General features: G+C 51.4%; 1 long non-coding RNA gene, 3 other non-coding genes and 2 pseudogenes across 4 annotated transcripts in view; 1 reads left to right on the top strand and 5 right to left on the bottom strand.

Annotated features, from left to right (window-relative positions):
* The window catches only part of LOC135119256 (small subunit ribosomal RNA), a 1,903-nt gene extending 381 nt beyond the window's left edge, over window positions 1-1,522 (bottom strand). The window contains exon 1 of the ribosomal RNA XR_010278084.1: window positions 1-1,522. This exon is cut by the window's left edge and continues 381 nt beyond it. This is a non-coding gene — a ribosomal RNA (small subunit ribosomal RNA).
* Window positions 1,523-2,877: 1,355 nt separating this feature from the next.
* LOC135119214 (uncharacterized) lies at window positions 2,878-15,664 on the top strand. Its single transcript, XR_010278052.1, has 2 exons — window positions 2,878-2,919; window positions 15,281-15,664. It is a non-coding gene; the product is annotated as an uncharacterized LOC135119214 (long non-coding RNA).
* Window positions 2,987-4,861, bottom strand: LOC135119266 (small subunit ribosomal RNA; annotated as a pseudogene).
* Window positions 7,088-14,227, bottom strand: LOC135119277 (large subunit ribosomal RNA; annotated as a pseudogene).
* LOC135119252 (5.8S ribosomal RNA) lies at window positions 14,803-14,959 on the bottom strand. Its single transcript, XR_010278081.1, has one exon. It is a non-coding gene; the product is annotated as a 5.8S ribosomal RNA (ribosomal RNA).
* LOC135119263 (small subunit ribosomal RNA) lies at window positions 15,350-17,247 on the bottom strand. Its single transcript, XR_010278091.1, has one exon. It is a non-coding gene; the product is annotated as a small subunit ribosomal RNA (ribosomal RNA).
* Between the last annotated feature and the right edge of the window lie 253 nt (window positions 17,248-17,500).

The following is a 17,500-nucleotide window of genomic DNA, read 5'->3' as shown; positions in this document are numbered from 1 at the left end:
CAATCTCGTGCGGCTCGAAGCCGCCGGTCCCTCTAAGAAGAATTTTAATACGTCGCCAGTGAGTTGCGTGACACGTGGCCACGCACACCTAAATGACGACGCCTATTTAGCAGGCTAGAGTCTCGTTCGTTACCGGAATTAACCAGACAAATCGCTCCACCAACTAAGAACGGCCATGCACCACCACCCACCGAATCAAGAAAGAGCTGTTAATCTGTCAATCCTTCCGGTGTCCGGGCCTGGTGAGATTTCCCGTGTTGAGTCAAATTAAGCCGCAGGCTCCACTCCTGGTGGTGCCCTTCCGTCAATTCCTTTAAGTTTCAGCTTTGCAACCATACTCCCCCCGGAGTCCAAAATCTTTGGTTTCCCGGAAGCTGCCCGCCGAGCCATTGTAGTAACGTCGGCGGATCGCTAGATGACATATTTACGGTTAGAACTAGGGCGGTATCTAATCGCCTTCGAACCTCTAACTTTCGTTCTTGATTGATGAAAACACCTTTGGCAAATGCTTTCGCTGATGTTCGTCTTGCGACGATCCAAGAATTTCACCTCTAACGTCGCAATACGAATGCCCCCAGTTATCCCTATTAATCATTACCTCGGAGTTCTGAAAACCAACAAAATAGAACCGAGATCATATTCTATTATTCCATGCACGAAATATTCAAGCAGCATTTTGAGCCCGCTTTGAGCACTCTAATTTGTTCAAAGTAAAATTGTCGGCCCACCTCGACACTCACCGAAGAGCACCGCGATAGGATTTTGATATTGAACCGGCGTATTACCGCCGGCTCACCGACGATATGCTCCGCAGACGTGTCAGTATCACCGCGGATGCGGTGCACCGACAGCGCGGCGCACAAATGCAACTACGAGCTTTTTAACCGCAACAATTTTAGTATACGCTATTGGAGCTGGAATTACCGCGGCTGCTGGCACCAGACTTGCCCTCCAATTGTTCCTCGTTAAAATATTTAAAGTGTACTCATTCCGATTACGAGGCCTCGTAAGAGTCCCGTATCGTTATTTTTCGTCACTACCTCCCCGTGCCGGGAGTGGGTAATTTGCGCGCCTGCTGCCTTCCTTGGATGTGGTAGCCGTTTCTCAGGCTCCCTCTCCGGAATCGAACCCTGATTCCCCGTTACCCGTGACAACCATGGTAGTCGCAGAAACTACCATCGAAAGTTGATAAGGCAGACATTTGAAAGATGCGTCGCCGGTACTGGACCATGCGATCGGCAAAAGTTATCCAGATTCATCAAAATTAACGACTTCGGACGCGAGGCCCTCCGTCGATTGGTTTTGATCTAATAAAAGCACTCATCCCATCACTGGTCAGAGTTCTGATTGCATGTATTAGCTCTAGAATTACCACAGTTATCCAAGTAACTGAGTAAGATCTAAGGAACCAAAACTGATATATTGAGCCATTCGCGGTATCGCCTTAATACGGCTTGCACTGAGACATGCATGGCTTAATCTTTGAGACAAGCATATAACTACTGGCAGGATCAACCAGGGAGCTTCTTTTGTTTATAAGGAAAAACCTCTACCGCGCGCGCGCCACCGACGGTGTCCGCCGGCTGCGCGCGCGCACGATCTAGGTCCTCCCTCGTCCCGGGCGTTCGCGATCGTTACAATACGCGAACGGCACCGGGCGAGCTCTGAAATGTTTTGGTGTGTAACCGATGGTGCACAACACGACAACAATGTTGAGTGCTGCGCGCCACCTGGTTCTAAGCGCGCTCGCACGTCTGAACGGGTAATGTCTCAACTCGTCACAGACGCGACTCGCACGACGAGGGCGTTGACGCCCCGATGATGAACGTTCGTAACGAGACTGAATGTTCACGTGTGTAAAATCTGTTGACACGATCGCGAGACATCCATGCACGATTACGCCCGGATTCTATAGAGCGCCTCACATATAACTTTTGTATTGTTCGAATCGACGCGAAGCACACTGTTGACACGCGTCCGAGCGTCTGGTACAGTGTACTGTCGCGTCTCATCATGCAAAATAATTAATACGACCGTTCTCGTCCGGACACGCATAAGACACGATCCGTCGGTCGACACAGTTCATTCAACAACTACATATTCACTACAAAACGACGAAGTCTTTGGCGTCGAACATAGCCCCAACTACATTATTGTATTATAAAAATAACACTGGAAAAGTGTACATCAACCACCAGATGAGCACACACAACTTGTGTATTTCATAAAATACAACATGTAGACGAGCGCTGCCCGTCGTCGCACAACACCGTCGTCGTCGTAGCAAGTAGCGCGTTTTGCACGTCGAAGCGAATGCGCCTGCGCGGATCGTCTGTTACAACGACCGAACTGACGCTTCGCTTGACAATAGTGTGTCGCTGAGAATCCACACTATCGGTGGAGACGATCCGTATCTAGTGTCATGTCATGTCGTATATGTACATATGTCAATGTCAATGTCATGTGAGGTGCACCCTACCCTACCCTCCCTCCCTCCGTCAGTCACACCCTTAACCTCTCCCTCCCCCCCACTGGTATTTTTTAAATCTCACAACTTTCTATGGTGTGGGGTTCGCGGGAGATGAGTGGGCGTGGGGTGGGGAGGGGGGTGGGGAGTATGTGGAGGTATTGGGTTGTGTACCAAAAACAAAAATGTATTATATTCCTGTGTCTCTGTCGCCCTTCCCCGTGACACCCTCTCCCCTCAACCCTCACCCGGTCCCCTTGCCCCTCCCGCATTGTTTTGTATTATAGTTTTATTGTTTGTATATTATACATAGATTGATTGGTCGGTCGGTCGGTTTTGACACGACATGAAAGGGCACGGGCGGGGTGGGGTGGGGTTGTTGAGAGGAAGGGACTTAAAAATTAATAGGCTATTCAACGCACAGCGTCCGTTCGAATCTGTGTCCTCTAGTGGTGTGTGGATTATTGTTTACGTTATAACACGCGCGTCGCGAGCCAGTCGCGTCTTGCGTTTACACGTTAATGATCCTTCCGCAGGTTCTACGGAAACCTTGTTACGACTTTTACTTCTAAATGATCAAGTTTGGTCAACTTCCCAGCAACGCCGACGGCCGTGAAGCCACCGCGTGTCGGTCCGAAGACCTCACTAAATCATTCAATCGGTAGTAGCGACGGGCGGTGTGTACAAAGGGCAGGGACGTAATCAACGCGAGCTTATGACTCGCGCTTACTAGGAATTCCTCGTTTATGGGGGATAATTGCAAACCCCAATCCCCAGCACGAAGGAGTTTCAGCGGGTTGCCCGGGCCTCTAGGCCAGGGAGAACATGCTGATTCCTTCAGTGTAGCGCGTGCGGCCCAGGACATCTAAGGGCATCACAGACCTGTTATTGCTCATCTCGTGCGGCTCGAAGCCGCCGGTCCCTCTAAGAAGAATTTTAATACGTCGCCAGTGAGTTGCGTGACACGTGGCCACGCACACCTAAATGACGACGCCTATTTAGCAGGCTAGAGTCTCGTTCGTTACCGGAATTAACCAGACAAATCGCTCCACCAACTAAGAACGGCCATGCACCACCACCCACCGAATCAAGAAAGAGCTGTTAATCTGTCAATCCTTCCGGTGTCCGGGCCTGGTGAGATTTCCCGTGTTGAGTCAAATTAAGCCGCAGGCTCCACTCCTGGTGGTGCCCTTCCGTCAATTCCTTTAAGTTTCAGCTTTGCAACTACTCCCCGGAGTCCAAAATCTTTGGTTTCCAAGCTGCCCGCCGAGCCATTGTAGTAACGTCGGCGGATCGCTAGATGACATATTTACGGTTAGAACTAGGGCGGTATCTAATCGCCTTCGAACCTCTAACTTTCGTTCTTGATTGATGAAAACACCTTTGGCAAATGTTGCTGATGTTCGTCTTGCGACGATCCAAGAATTTCACCTCTAACGTCGCAATACGAATGCCCCAGTTATCCCTATTAATCATTACCTCGGAGTTCTGAAAACCAACAAAATAGAACCGAGATCATATTCTATTATTCCATGCACGAAATATTCAAGCAGCATTTTGAGCCCGCTTTGAGCACTCTAATTTGTTCAAAGTAAAATTGTCGGCCCACCTCGACACTCACCGAAGAGCACCGCGATAGGATTTTGATATTGAACGGCGTATTACCGCCGGCTCACCGACGATATGCTCCGCAGACGTGTCAGTATCACCGCGGATGCACCGACAGCGCGGCGCACAAATGCAACTACGAGCTTTTTAACCGCAACAATTTTAGTATACGCTATTGGAGCTGGAATTACCGCGGCTGCTGGCACCAGACTTGCCCTCCAATTGTTCCTCGTTAAAATATTTAAAGTGTACTCATTCCGATTACGAGGCCTCGTAAGAGTCCCGTATCGTTATTTTCGTCACTACCTCCCCGTGCCGGGAGTGGGTAATTTGCGCGCCTGCTGCCTTCCTTGGATGTGGTAGCCGTTTCTCAGGCTCCCTCTCCGGAATCGAACCCTGATTCCCCGTTACCCGACAACCATGGTAGTCGCAGAAACTACCATCGAAAGTTGATAAGGCAGACATTTGAAAGATGCGTCGCCGGTACTGGACCATGCGATCGGCAAAAGTTATCCAGATTCATCAAAATTAACGACTTCGGACGCGAGGCCCTCCGTCGATTGGTTTTGATCTAATAAAAGCACTCATCCCATCACTGGTCAGAGTTCTGATTGCATGTATTAGCTCTAGAATTACCACAGTTATCCAAGTAACTGAGTAAGATCTAAGGAACCAAAACTGATATATTGAGCCATTCGCGGTATCGCCTTAATACGGCTTGCACTGAGACATGCATGGCTTAATCTTTGAGACAAGCATATAACTACTGGCAGGATCAACCAGGGAGCTTCTTTGTTTATAAGGAAAATTCTACCGCGCGCGCGCACCGACGGTGTCCGCTGGCTGCGCGCGCGCACGATCTAGGTCCTCCCTCCGGGCGTTCGCGATCGTTACAATACGCGAACGGCACCGGGCGAGCTCTGAAATGTTTTAAGGTGTGTAACCGATGGTGCACAACACGACAACAATGTTGAGTGCTGCGCGCCACCTGGTTCACAAGCGCGCTCGCACGTCTGAACGGGTAATGTCTCAACTCGTCACAGACGCGACTCGCACGACGAGGGCGTTGACGCCCCGATGATGAACGTTCGTAACGAGACTGAATGTTCACGTGTAAAATCTGTTGACACGATCGCGAGACATCCATGCACGATTACGCCCGGATTCTATAGAGCGCCTCACATATAACTTTTGTATTGTTCGAATCGACGCGAAGCACACTGTTGACACGCGTCCGAGCGTCTGGTACAGTGTACTGTCGCGTCTCATCATGCAAAATAATTAATACGACCGTTCTCGTCCGGACACGCATAAGACACGATCCGTCGGTCGACACAGTTCATTCAACAACTACATATTCACTACAAAACGACGAAGTCTTTGGCGTCGAACATAGCCCCAACTACATTATTGTATTATAAAAATAACACTGGAAAAGTGTACATCAACCACCAGATGAGCACACACAACTTGTGTATTTCATAAAATACAACATGTAGACGAGCGCTGCCGTCGTCGCACAACACCGTCGTCGTCGTAGCAAGTAGCGCGTTTTGCACGTCGAAGCGAATGCGCCTGCGCGGATCGTCTGTTACAACGACCGAACTGACGCTTCGCTTGACAATAGTGTGTCGCTGAGAATCCACACTATCGGTGGAGACGATCCGTATCTAGTGTCATGTCATGTCGTATATGTACATATGTCAATGTCAATGTCATGTGAGGTGCACCCTACCCTACCTCCCTCCTCCGTCAGTCACACCCTTCCTCCCCTCCCACTGGTATTTTTTTAAATCTCACAACTTTCTATGGTGTGGGGTCGCGGGAGATGAGTGGGCGTGGGGGAGGGGAGGGAAGGGGTGGGGAGTATGTGGGAGGTATTGTTGTGTACCAAAAACAAAAATGTATTATATTCCTGTGTCTCTGTCGCCCTTCCCCGTGACACCCTCCCTCACCTCTCCTCACCCGGTCCCTTGCCCTCCCCGCATTGTTTTGTATTATAGTTTTATTGTTTGTATATTATACATAGATTGATTGGTCGGTCGGTCGGTTTTGACACGACATGAAAGGGCACGGGGCGGGGTGGGGTGGGTTGTTGAGGGTAGGAAGGACTTAAAAATTAATAGTATAACCTGGACGCGGCCAGTTCGTCGTAAGCTGAGTGACAGTTGTGATTTATTGTAGACATTTGACATGTGTATTATTTGCTTGTCAAATCGTTGGTTCATTACTGTCATAGTGTCATATTTTGTTGACAAGTCGCTATACATACCTATATAAACTGTCGAGCCCTGCATACTGAATACACTATATCACAGGAAATAATATATAAAGTAATACCTACCTTAGATTTTTAATTTTAGTAAATTGTGTACCTAACTATTGACTATTTAGTATAGTGACTATATGTAATTGTGTATGTAATATTATGATAACTATGTTAAAAGAATAATATTCGACAATAATTGTTCTGAGCTTTGATAGCCTGAAACACATGACATGTTTCAATAAACCCAGTTCGGGTGGTCCCTATGTTTTTTTATTTATTTTTTAAAATTAGATCAGTCTTAATATGGGTTATTCGTTGCCTGTATGTATGTATGTGTATCTGTATTATAAATGAATGATACCTATAATAAAAATAATATTGAAATAACAAGTGTTCACGTACATGATATTATGTTTAGTGAACAGATCAATATAAGCGAGTTGGCAGAGTCGTTTGTAGTTTTACATAAGTAGGTAATTTTCCTCCAACTTGAATGTATGTATATATATATACCTATAACAATAATAATGGTATTGTTTATTTATTTATTATGTTAATTAAATTTTATTAATAACTATGTAAGTGGTTATACATATATTTCATTTTGCTTATAGAAAGAGAAGAGAAATTATACTTTAAGTTTATAGCGCCCCGTTCGTGTATTATACTAGAAACAAAACTAAACACTGTACACAACACATATTGTGTGCGTGTAACAGACGCACAAACGACATCGTCCTCGGACGAATCACCTGGCGTAGGGCTGAGTCTCAACAGATCGCAGCACGACGCTGCTCTACCGAGCACAACACCCCGCCAGGAACGGAAGTCGTCTACAGACTATTCCGAGCCCCGACATCGAACTGAGGTAAATTCGGACCTTCGGAGCCGTGATGCACGCGTTAAGCGGACAGCATCGATCTCCGCGATCCAAATGGCTTCGACGTCGCACCTCACGTGGTGAAGCGCGACTAGTAAAGTCACATTGTTTAGAGCCTCCCGACTCGGGGCTCCACAGTGAGCATATCCTTGCCGGATTCGGCTAGGCTGGCTTCGGCCTTAGAGGCGTTCAGGCATAATCCCGCGGATGGTTCGCACCACCGGCCGCTCGGCCGAGTGCATGAACCAAATGTCCGAAACTGCGGTTCCTCTCGTACTGAGCAGTATTACTATCGCAACGACAAGCCATCAGTAGGGTAAAACTAACCTGTCTCACGACGGTCTAAACCCAGCTCACGTTCCCTTTGATGGGTGAACAATCCAACGCTTGGCGAATTTTGCTTCGCAATGATAGGAAGAGCCGACATCGAAGGATCAAAAGCAACGTCGCTATGAACGCTTGGCTGCCACAAGCCAGTTATCCCTGTGGTAACTTTTCTGGCACCTCTTGCTAAAACTCTTTATACTAAAGGATCGATAGGCCGTGCTTTCGCAGTCCTATGCGTACTGAACATCTGGATCAAGCCAGCTTTTGCCCTTTTGCTCCACGCGAGGTTTCTGTCCTCGCTGAGCTGGCCTTAGGACACCTGCGTTATTCTTTGACAGATGTACCGCCCCAGTCAAACTACCCGCCTGGCAGTGTCCTCGAACCGGATCACGCGGGAGTACGGCGACGAGCGTTGCCGCCACGTCGCCACGCACGCTTGAACACACCGTGCGCCCGCCGATATTATCGACCGCGCACCGCTTCCGCCAACCGTAAGTAATGAAACAATGAAAGTAGTGGTTTTTCAGCGACGATCGCGCGAACGATCTCCCACTTATGCTACACCTCTCATGTCTCCTTACAATGCCAGACTAGAGTCAAGCTCAACAGGGTCTTCTTTCCCCGCTGATTCTCCCAAGCCCGTTCCCTTGGCTGTGGTTTCGCTAGATAGTAGATAGGGACAGTGGGAATCTCGTTAATCCATTCATGCGCGTCACTAATTAGATGACGAGGCATTTGGCTATTTTAACGCCTATTCACTTGCCAGCGTCCTTAGTGACTACTTTCGTAATCATCATGGATTGTTGTGGCGGGACTCCCACTGTCCCCGTACCGCCACCAAGCGAAAGACATTGCGCCAGTGGGATCTTAAGGCGACATGGTCTGGATGTTACAAAAAATCAACGGGTAAGACTCATGGGAGCTCTTGACCATGTCATGGGCCCGGCGTCGCCCCTATACCACAGGAACCCGAACACTCGCTCCCCGCCCTACTCAATTCGGGTGGTCATGCGGTTAAACCTCGTCCAGTTCATGTGAGAACCTCTTAGCACCAATGACGGGATGCCGGAGAAAACACCTTCATCTAGCCCGACCAAGCTCTTCAGTTCTTTATAAGAGCCGAGGCTCCAAACGCCACGCCAGGAAATAGTGCATGACGTGGCACGGACGCTCTGTTTACAAGGCAAATCCAACAAGGCAGCTACCTTCTCAACAAGTTCATCATGATTCCCGTATTTACTACGTTTCTCACGATGAAGCTCATCAAGAGGCCGCTGCCCAGAGACTACCTGTGCATCCACTATCACGCCCACCCCATTCCTAGACGCAACAATGTCAGGCTTTCTCAGGCCCAATGAGGTCCTGATATGAGGCTCCTTCAGCACGTTCCACCCTTTGTCCACCATGGCAGAGCTGACGACGTCCACAATGCAATTATGGCGCTCTATACGTCCACCGTGCGTTCTGTGACACTGCTGGATGGTATGTGCCGTCGTCTCCCTAACCATGCAACCTGCACGGCAGTTCAACTCCGACAGTATACCCTCCCTGCGCCCACGCGAGTTACGCACCCGAGACGGGAGCGCATTCACATGGGTGTGCACGAACTGCACGAAATCGCGGCATACTGCGTATCGCTCCGCATCCACTTCGTGGACGCGGCCACACGTGGAGACTCCCTTGAAGCCATCCACCGATGCATGTTTCACGCCAATATCGCGGTCGTCCGCCCCCAGACTTGGGGCTTTCGCTGAATTTGAGGAACTGCCTATCGGCCCACCTCAGTTTCCGGATCCTTTCGGATCTGGCGGCGGCTCTGGCCACTGACCACCGCGACGAGTTCAAGCGACCGAACCTCTTAATAATGAGATCCGGTACGCACGTCCTCAACGATGGGATCGCTGCCGCCGTCCTGGTCCCTGCGTAAGTACCCAACAGGCACATCCTTCGGGAGCCTCAACCACCCCTCACGCACTGGATCGGACGTCGAGCAATTTCAACCTCTCATCCGTAATGTTTCCCAGCACCAGACACGCGAATCAGGTGTTCCGATTTCTAGCCGCTGCTGCGGCTGAGGTGCCTTTGATGTTGTTCAAGGCATTTTGATGTCATGCTCTAACGTCACGCATCCAGACGCCCGGAACTACACCAAGATAGCGCCATCGTTCCACGCAGGTCACCAACCATCGCTTCCCCACCTAACGCGGTCGCTAAGGTAATGCAGCTTGCGCTTCCCATCAGGCACCATCGACAAGACAGCGCTGCGTGACTGACGAAGATCCATCGTCCGCTGTGCTCCACACACTGTCTATGGACGTCTGCATCCCAACCTTTGATCCCGCAAGCAGGACCAGGTCATCAGCATAAGCCAAAGCTGAAACTCGCTCAGACTCCAGCCCATAACCGACTCCCTGCGGCAGGGATGCGAGAATGGCGTCCATCGCCATGTTAAAGAGCAAAGGTGACAACGGGTCTCCCTGGCGAACTCCCTGTCCGACTCTTGCAGGACCGCTGCGGGTTCCATTCACATCCAAGACAGTCTCAGACGTGGCATACAACCTCGCGACGTAGTTGCAGAAACCATCGGGCAGACCTCTTTCCGTCAGGACTTCGATAAGTGCCGTATGAGACACCGTATCGAATGCCTTCGCGAAGTCCAGCACTGCCACATGGCACTCCCTCAACTTCTTCCTGCAGTCTCCCAGCACAGCGTCCAGCACAGCCGAATTCTCGAGTGTGCCGTCGGCGCGGATAAATCCGCGTTGTCGGAGGGCAGCATGCCTCCAGCCTGCGCGCCAATACCGAGTGCATGTGCCTGAGAGGCACCGACGCGATCGAGATCGGCCGATACTCCCCAGGGCAAGCAGGCACCTCAGTCTTGGGCACGAAGACCGTCCGGCAGCCCCTAAGTCTTTCAGGGACCTCACCAGCCATCATCCACGCATTAAATATTTCCGCCTGAGTTGCAGATGGAACTCTATTCCAGGCCCCTGGGAGAATACCGTCAGGGCCCGGAGCCGACGCATTGTCGACACGGCATGCCTTCACCTCTTCCGAAGTGAACGGCACCCACAGCTGCGAAAAGTCGCGGGCTCCCCCGTACTGTTCTATTCGCTTTAAAGCAAGTAGAACCTCCGGTGTGGCATCCGACACAGCCTCCATCACTGGTCGCCAAAGCTTCCAGCTCCGCGAGACTATGTCTTATCCCCGGCTATCCCCTCCGCAGCGCCCTTGGTCTGCAGGTCTTATAAAGTTCCTGCAGCGTACTCTATTCTGCGCTGCTTGCGTGCAGATAACCGTGCTGATGCAGCTTGTGCCATCGCCGGTGTCCTCCCTGCTTGCTGCGCCTATCCTACACTGCCCCTGCTTCCGCCTCCCCAAGGAGGTCTTCCACAATTCCAGCATGGTCTACATGGATTTCAGGGTCTTGCAGCGCAGAGGACCGTCTTCAGTATCCCACCCTTCGCTAGCTCTGGCATCGTGCCTTCGACAGCGTTGCTGGTGCCCTATCGGCGATTCCGCCTGGCGTAGGGCTGAGAAACCATCGCAGTACGACGTACTCGACGACTCCCGCCGGTACCGAGAGCGCCCAAAGAAGGCAACTCCTCATAAGCTCACTGTTCATGGCGCTGCCTCCACCAGCCAGACGCGCCTCCGTGGTGAGGGAGCCTCCACCATTCGGCCGGCCGCGGCCGCTCATGAACCTGCGGTTCCCCGTCTGATCGAGCCATCAGGGCCGCTACCTTCTACAACAATTTTGCTTCGCAATGATAGGAAGAGCCGACATCGAAGGATTCGCTAACAAGCCGTGGGGCTAAAGGATCGATAATCCCTATACGCAACATCAACACCAACCGAGATAGTCACGAGATTGCGCCTCTCGTTGACGGTCGGCTTCCATCGTGTGCGACAGCGAGCAGAAGGCTTCAGACTCAAGATCCTATTTTGCTCGACAGGCACCTAAGGTTAGGGCATTTACTAAAGAGAGTCATAGTTACTCCCGCCGTTTACCCGCGCTTGCTTGAATTTCTTCACGTTGACATTCAGAGCACTGGCAGAAATCACATTGCGTCAACACCCGCGAGGGCCATCGCAATGCTTTGTTTTAATTAGACAGTCGGATTCCCTTGTCCGTGCCAGTTCTGAGCTGACCGTTGAACGGCGGTCGTACAGAACCGCGCCGATCGCGCACGAGACGAAACCGACACGGCCTTACGGCTAGGAAGATCCGCGGAAGGCCGGAACGCGGGTCCGGATTCCGCCCCAGCGCCCCGAGAGACGCCAGAGCATCGACCAGGCCCGGCACCGGCCGCATCCGCTTCCCGTCCAAACCCGACACGCCCCGGTCCTCAGAGCCAATCCTTATTCCGAAGTTACGGATCCAATTTGCCGACTTCCCTTACCTACATTATTCTATCGACTAGAGGCTCTTCACCTTGGAGACCTGCTGCGGATATGGGTACGAACCGGCGCGACATCTCCACGTACATCCCTCACCTGAATTTTCAAGGTCCGCAGAGAGTATCCGGACACCGCCGCAATGGGTGCTCTTCGCGTTCCGAACCATATCTCCCTTCTATAGGATTCCATGGAACTCGAACGCTCAGGCAGAAAAGAAAACTCTTCCCGGACCTCTCGGCGGCGTCTTCAGGCCACTTTGGGTTACCCGTCGAACACTCGCTGTAAAACGAGGGAACGATTATTGAAACGGTTCCGCTGCCGGGTTCCGGAATAGGAACCGGATTCCTTTCGCTCAAAGGGCGTTATTTATCCATTCGAACACACATAGACAAGTATATGATATCGTTTTGAAAAAAACACGCCACATCGACATAAGATTTCTCCTTGAGCTTAGGATCGACTGACTCGCGAGCAACTACTGTTCACGCGAAACCCTTCTCCACGTCAGTCCTCCAGGGCCTCGCTGGAGTATTTGCTACTACCACCAAGATCTGCACCGACGGAGGCTCCAAGCGGGCTCACGCCCAGACCCTTCTGCGCTCTCCGCCGCGCACGTCCTACTCGTTACGGCTTAATGACGTCACAAAGAACGTCGCACATGCCCGTAACGGTAGTGTATAGGCAAAACGCTTCAGCGCCATCCATTTTCAGGGCTGGTTGCTTCGGCAGGTGAGTCGTTGCACACTCCTTAGCGGATTCCGACTTCCATGGCCACCGTCCTGCTGTCATGAGCGACCAACGCCTTTCATGGTGTCCCATGAGCGTTTTTTAGGCGCCTTAACACTACGTTTGGTTCATCCCACAGCGCCAGTTCTGCTTACCAAAATTGGCCCACTTGGCACCGTCATCAGATCTCCGGCTTCATCGTTCGAGTAAGCCGGAGTACTCACCCATTTAAAGTTTGAGAATAGGTTGAGGTCGTTTCGGCCCCAATGCCTCTAATCATTCGCTTTACCGGATGAGACTGTTCAAATCGACGCCAGCTATCCTGAGGGAAACTTCGGACGGAACCAGCTACTAGATGGTTCGATTAGTCTTTCGCCCCTATACCCAGTTCCGACGATCGATTTGCACGTCAGAATCGCTACGGTCCTCCATCAGGGTTTCCTGACTTCGACCTGACCAGGCATAGTTCACCATCTTTCGGGTCCCAGCATTTATGCTCAGAGCGCGCCTGCATTCACGGATTGGAAACGAGACGCCTCGGGAGTGCGAGAGATCGACCTAGATCGACGCTCCATCCTCCCTGAGCGCGCGGCAAGCGCGCCTTCACTTTCGTTGCGCCTTTCAGTTTAATTATCTCAATGACTCGCATACATGCTAGACTCCTTGGTCCGTGTTTCAAGACGGGTCCTGCGAGTGCCCGAAACTGAATCATCGCAGACAGAGACGCGCACAGTCCGAGACAGCACGGCGGCGACAGCAGACGCGCCGCACCTACGTCCGCACTGAGGCGTAGACGTTGGATACGACGTTGACTTGCGTCGGGCCGGACGCGTCATAAACGCGTGCGCGATTCGTCAGAACTACCGTCCGACGGCCGGTCGGCCACCGTCGCGGTCCCATCACCCCCGTGAAGGGGCAACGGGGCTCCCGTACGGCGCTTAGACCGACATCGAACGGGTCGCGATGTATTTACTAAGAGAGAAGTGCACGCCGTCCGCGGACGTCGACGGACGCGACCCGTGCCTACCGATCGAAACCGGCGACATCGAGGCGCGCGTCCGTACGCCGAGGAATGACGATGAATCTCTCCGTTCGTTCATTCGAGTTTCGCAGGTTTACCCCTGAACGGTTTCACGTACTCTTGAACTCTCTTCAAAGTTCTTTTCAACTTTCCCTCACGGTACTTGTTCGCTATCGGTCTCGCGGTAATATTTAGCCTTAGATGGAGTTTACCACCCACTTAGGGCTGCACTCTCAAGCAACCCGACTCTAAGGAGAGTCCCTCTCGCCACGGTCCTCCGTCGCTACGGGCCTGGCACCCTCTGCGGGAAAACGGCCCCGTTCAAGACGAACTTGGACAGGAGCGACCGCGACGAGAAAGCGGAACCTCCCGAACACCACATCTCCCGCCGCCTGAACAACGGCGGGATTCAGTGCTGGGCTTCATTCCTGTTCGCTCGCCGCTACTAAGGAAATCCTGGTTAGTTTCTTTTCCTCCGCTTACTAATATGCTTAAATTCGGCGGGTGATCCTCCCTGATCTGAGGCCAACGATAAAAAAATGAGGCAGACGCGATATCCGTCAGCGTTACGACGACGCAATCGAACTGCGTACCGTGCGTGAACACGAACGAGAACGACGACGGCGTCGATGCGCTCTTCGGACGTCGAGTCCGCCTACTGATTGGTCGTTGCACGCAAGTGAGTTTGCATTCGCTGGCGTCTCACGCTAAAGCGGACGACACAAGATAAACACGGCTACACGCATCGCAACCCCCTCTGGTATTGTAACACACCGAAGAGTCGCGAACGAGCGTGAAGTATAATACCTACTCGCGTAGGTATACACACTCACGTACGCCGCTACCTTTGTGCGTCCGCGCACGCGTACACGCGCGCACGCCTTTTTTAAGGGCGGCGCGCGAGCACACAGCGCGTTCGACACGAATGCATACACGCAATACAACAACCGTACTATATTTGAACGGACAACGCCGACGAGCACCCACCGCAGACGCGGGCGCGCCCGTTGACGCAGAACCGTCATGTGCGCCGCCGCGCGACACACACGAGTGTTAATCGTGCGCGCGCGCTCGCGCAATGTGGCATTGTTGTTTTATACAGCCGGCCCTCAGACAGGAGTGGTCCTGGATGTGTCTCCACGGACCGCAATGTGCGTTCGAAATGTCGATGTTCAAATGTGTCCTGCAGTTCACACTATGACGCGCAGTTAACTGCGTTCTTCATCGACCCGCGAGCCAAGTGATCCACCGTCCAGGGTAATAGTTTTAAATTACCGCTGTTTGCGTAATCTAGTGTTACATTAAATTGACTTGTGAGTGTGTATTTTATATACACGTGTGTTTGTATGTATAAAAATAAAATGATATCATCCCACCGCGTTGCAAGGGACTTGTGTTTGATTGTTAACGAACGCGTGCATGCAGACACTCGGGGACGCGGATTTTTGTGTTTTGTGTACCCTTCTGCGTGTCGTGCGCATGACGCGACGCGAGAACACATAACGACGGACGAGCGCGACGAACAACACCGAATCATCGGCTATTCAACGCACAGCGTCCGTTCGAATCTGTGTCCTCTAGTGGTGTGTGGATTATTGTTTACGTTATAACACGCGCGTCGCGAGCCAGTCGCGTCTTGCGTTTACACGTTAATGATCCTTCCGCAGGTTCCCCTACGGAAACCTTGTTACGACTTTTACTTCCTCTAAATGATCAAGTTTGGTCAACTTCCCAGCAACGCCGACGGCCGTGAAGCCACCGCGTGTCGGTCCGAAGACCTCACTAAATCATTCAATCGGTAGTAGCGACGGGCGGTGTGTACAAAGGGCAGGGACGTAATCAACGCGAGCTTATGACTCGCGCTTACTAGGAATTCCTCGTTTATGGGGGATAATTGCAAACCCCAATCCCCAGCACGAAGGAGTTTCAGCGGGTTGCCCGGGCCTCTAGGCCAGGGAGAACATGCTGATTCCTTCAGTGTAGCGCGTGCGGCCCAGGACATCTAAGGGCATCACAGACCTGTTATTGCTCAATCTCGTGCGGCTCGAAGCCGCCGGTCCCTCTAAGAAGAATTTTAATACGTCGCCAGTGAGTTGCGTGACACGTGGCCACGCACACCTAAATGACGACGCCTATTTAGCAGGCTAGAGTCTCGTTCGTTACCGGAATTAACCAGACAAATCGCTCCACCAACTAAGAACGGCCATGCACCACCACCCACCGAATCAAGAAAGAGCTGTTAATCTGTCAATCCTTCCGGTGTCCGGGCCTGGTGAGATTTCCCGTGTTGAGTCAAATTAAGCCGCAGGCTCCACTCCTGGTGGTGCCCTTCCGTCAATTCCTTTAAGTTTCAGCTTTGCAACCATACTCCCCCCGGAGTCCAAAATCTTTGGTTTCCCGGAAGCTGCCCGCCGAGCCATTGTAGTAACGTCGGCGGATCGCTAGATGACATATTTACGGTTAGAACTAGGGCGGTATCTAATCGCCTTCGAACCTCTAACTTTCGTTCTTGATTGATGAAAACACCTTTGGCAAATGTTGCTGATGTTCGTCTTGCGACGATCCAAGAATTTCACCTCTAACGTCGCAATACGAATGCCCCAGTTATCCCTATTAATCATTACCTCGGAGTTCTGAAAACCAACAAAATAGAACCGAGATCATATTCTATTATTCCATGCACGAAATATTCAAGCAGCATTTTGAGCCCGCTTTGAGCACTCTAATTTGTTCAAAGTAAAATTGTCGGCCCACCTCGACACTCACCGAAGAGCACCGCGATAGGATTTTGATATTGAACCGGCGTATTACCGCCGGCTCACCGACGATATGCTCCGCAGACGTGTCAGTATCACCGCGGATGCGGTGCACCGACAGCGCGGCGCACAAATGCAACTACGAGCTTTTTAACCGCAACAATTTTAGTATACGCTATTGGAGCTGGAATTACCGCGGCTGCTGGCACCAGACTTGCCCTCCAATTGTTCCTCGTTAAAATATTTAAAGTGTACTCATTCCGATTACGAGGCCTCGTAAGAGTCCCGTATCGTTATTTTTCGTCACTACCTCCCCGTGCCGGGAGTGGGTAATTTGCGCGCCTGCTGCCTTCCTTGGATGTGGTAGCCGTTTCTCAGGCTCCCTCTCCGGAATCGAACCCTGATTCCCCGTTACCCGTGACAACCATGGTAGTCGCAGAAACTACCATCGAAAGTTGATAAGGCAGACATTTGAAAGATGCGTCGCCGGTACTGGACCATGCGATCGGCAAAAGTTATCCAGATTCATCAAAATTAACGACTTCGGACGCGAGGCCCTCCGTCGATTGGTTTTGATCTAATAAAAGCACTCATCCCATCACTGGTCAGAGTTCTGATTGCATGTATTAGCTCTAGAATTACCACAGTTATCCAAGTAACTGAGTAAGATCTAAGGAACCAAAACTGATATATTGAGCCATTCGCGGTATCGCCTTAATACGGCTTGCACTGAGACATGCATGGCTTAATCTTTGAGACAAGCATATAACTACTGGCAGGATCAACCAGGGAGCTTCTTTTGTTTATAAGGAAAAACCTCTACGCGCGCGCGCCACCGACGGTGTCCGCCGGCTGCGCGCGCGCACACGATCTAGGTCCTCCTCGTCCCGGGCGTTCGCGATCGTTACAATACGCGAACGGCACCGGGCGAGCTCTGAAATGTTTTTTAAGGTGTGTAACCGATGGTGCACAACACGACAACAATGTTGAGTGCTGCGCGCCACCTGGTTCACAAGCGCGCTCGCACGTCTGAACGGGTAATGTC

Source organism: Helicoverpa armigera, chromosome 31 (assembly GCF_030705265.1).
Source record: "Helicoverpa armigera isolate CAAS_96S chromosome 31, ASM3070526v1, whole genome shotgun sequence".
NCBI classification, from domain to species: domain Eukaryota; kingdom Metazoa; phylum Arthropoda; class Insecta; order Lepidoptera; family Noctuidae; genus Helicoverpa; species Helicoverpa armigera.
The sequence above is the reverse complement of the archived record's forward strand: the minus strand, read 5'-3'. Positions and strand labels throughout refer to the sequence as shown.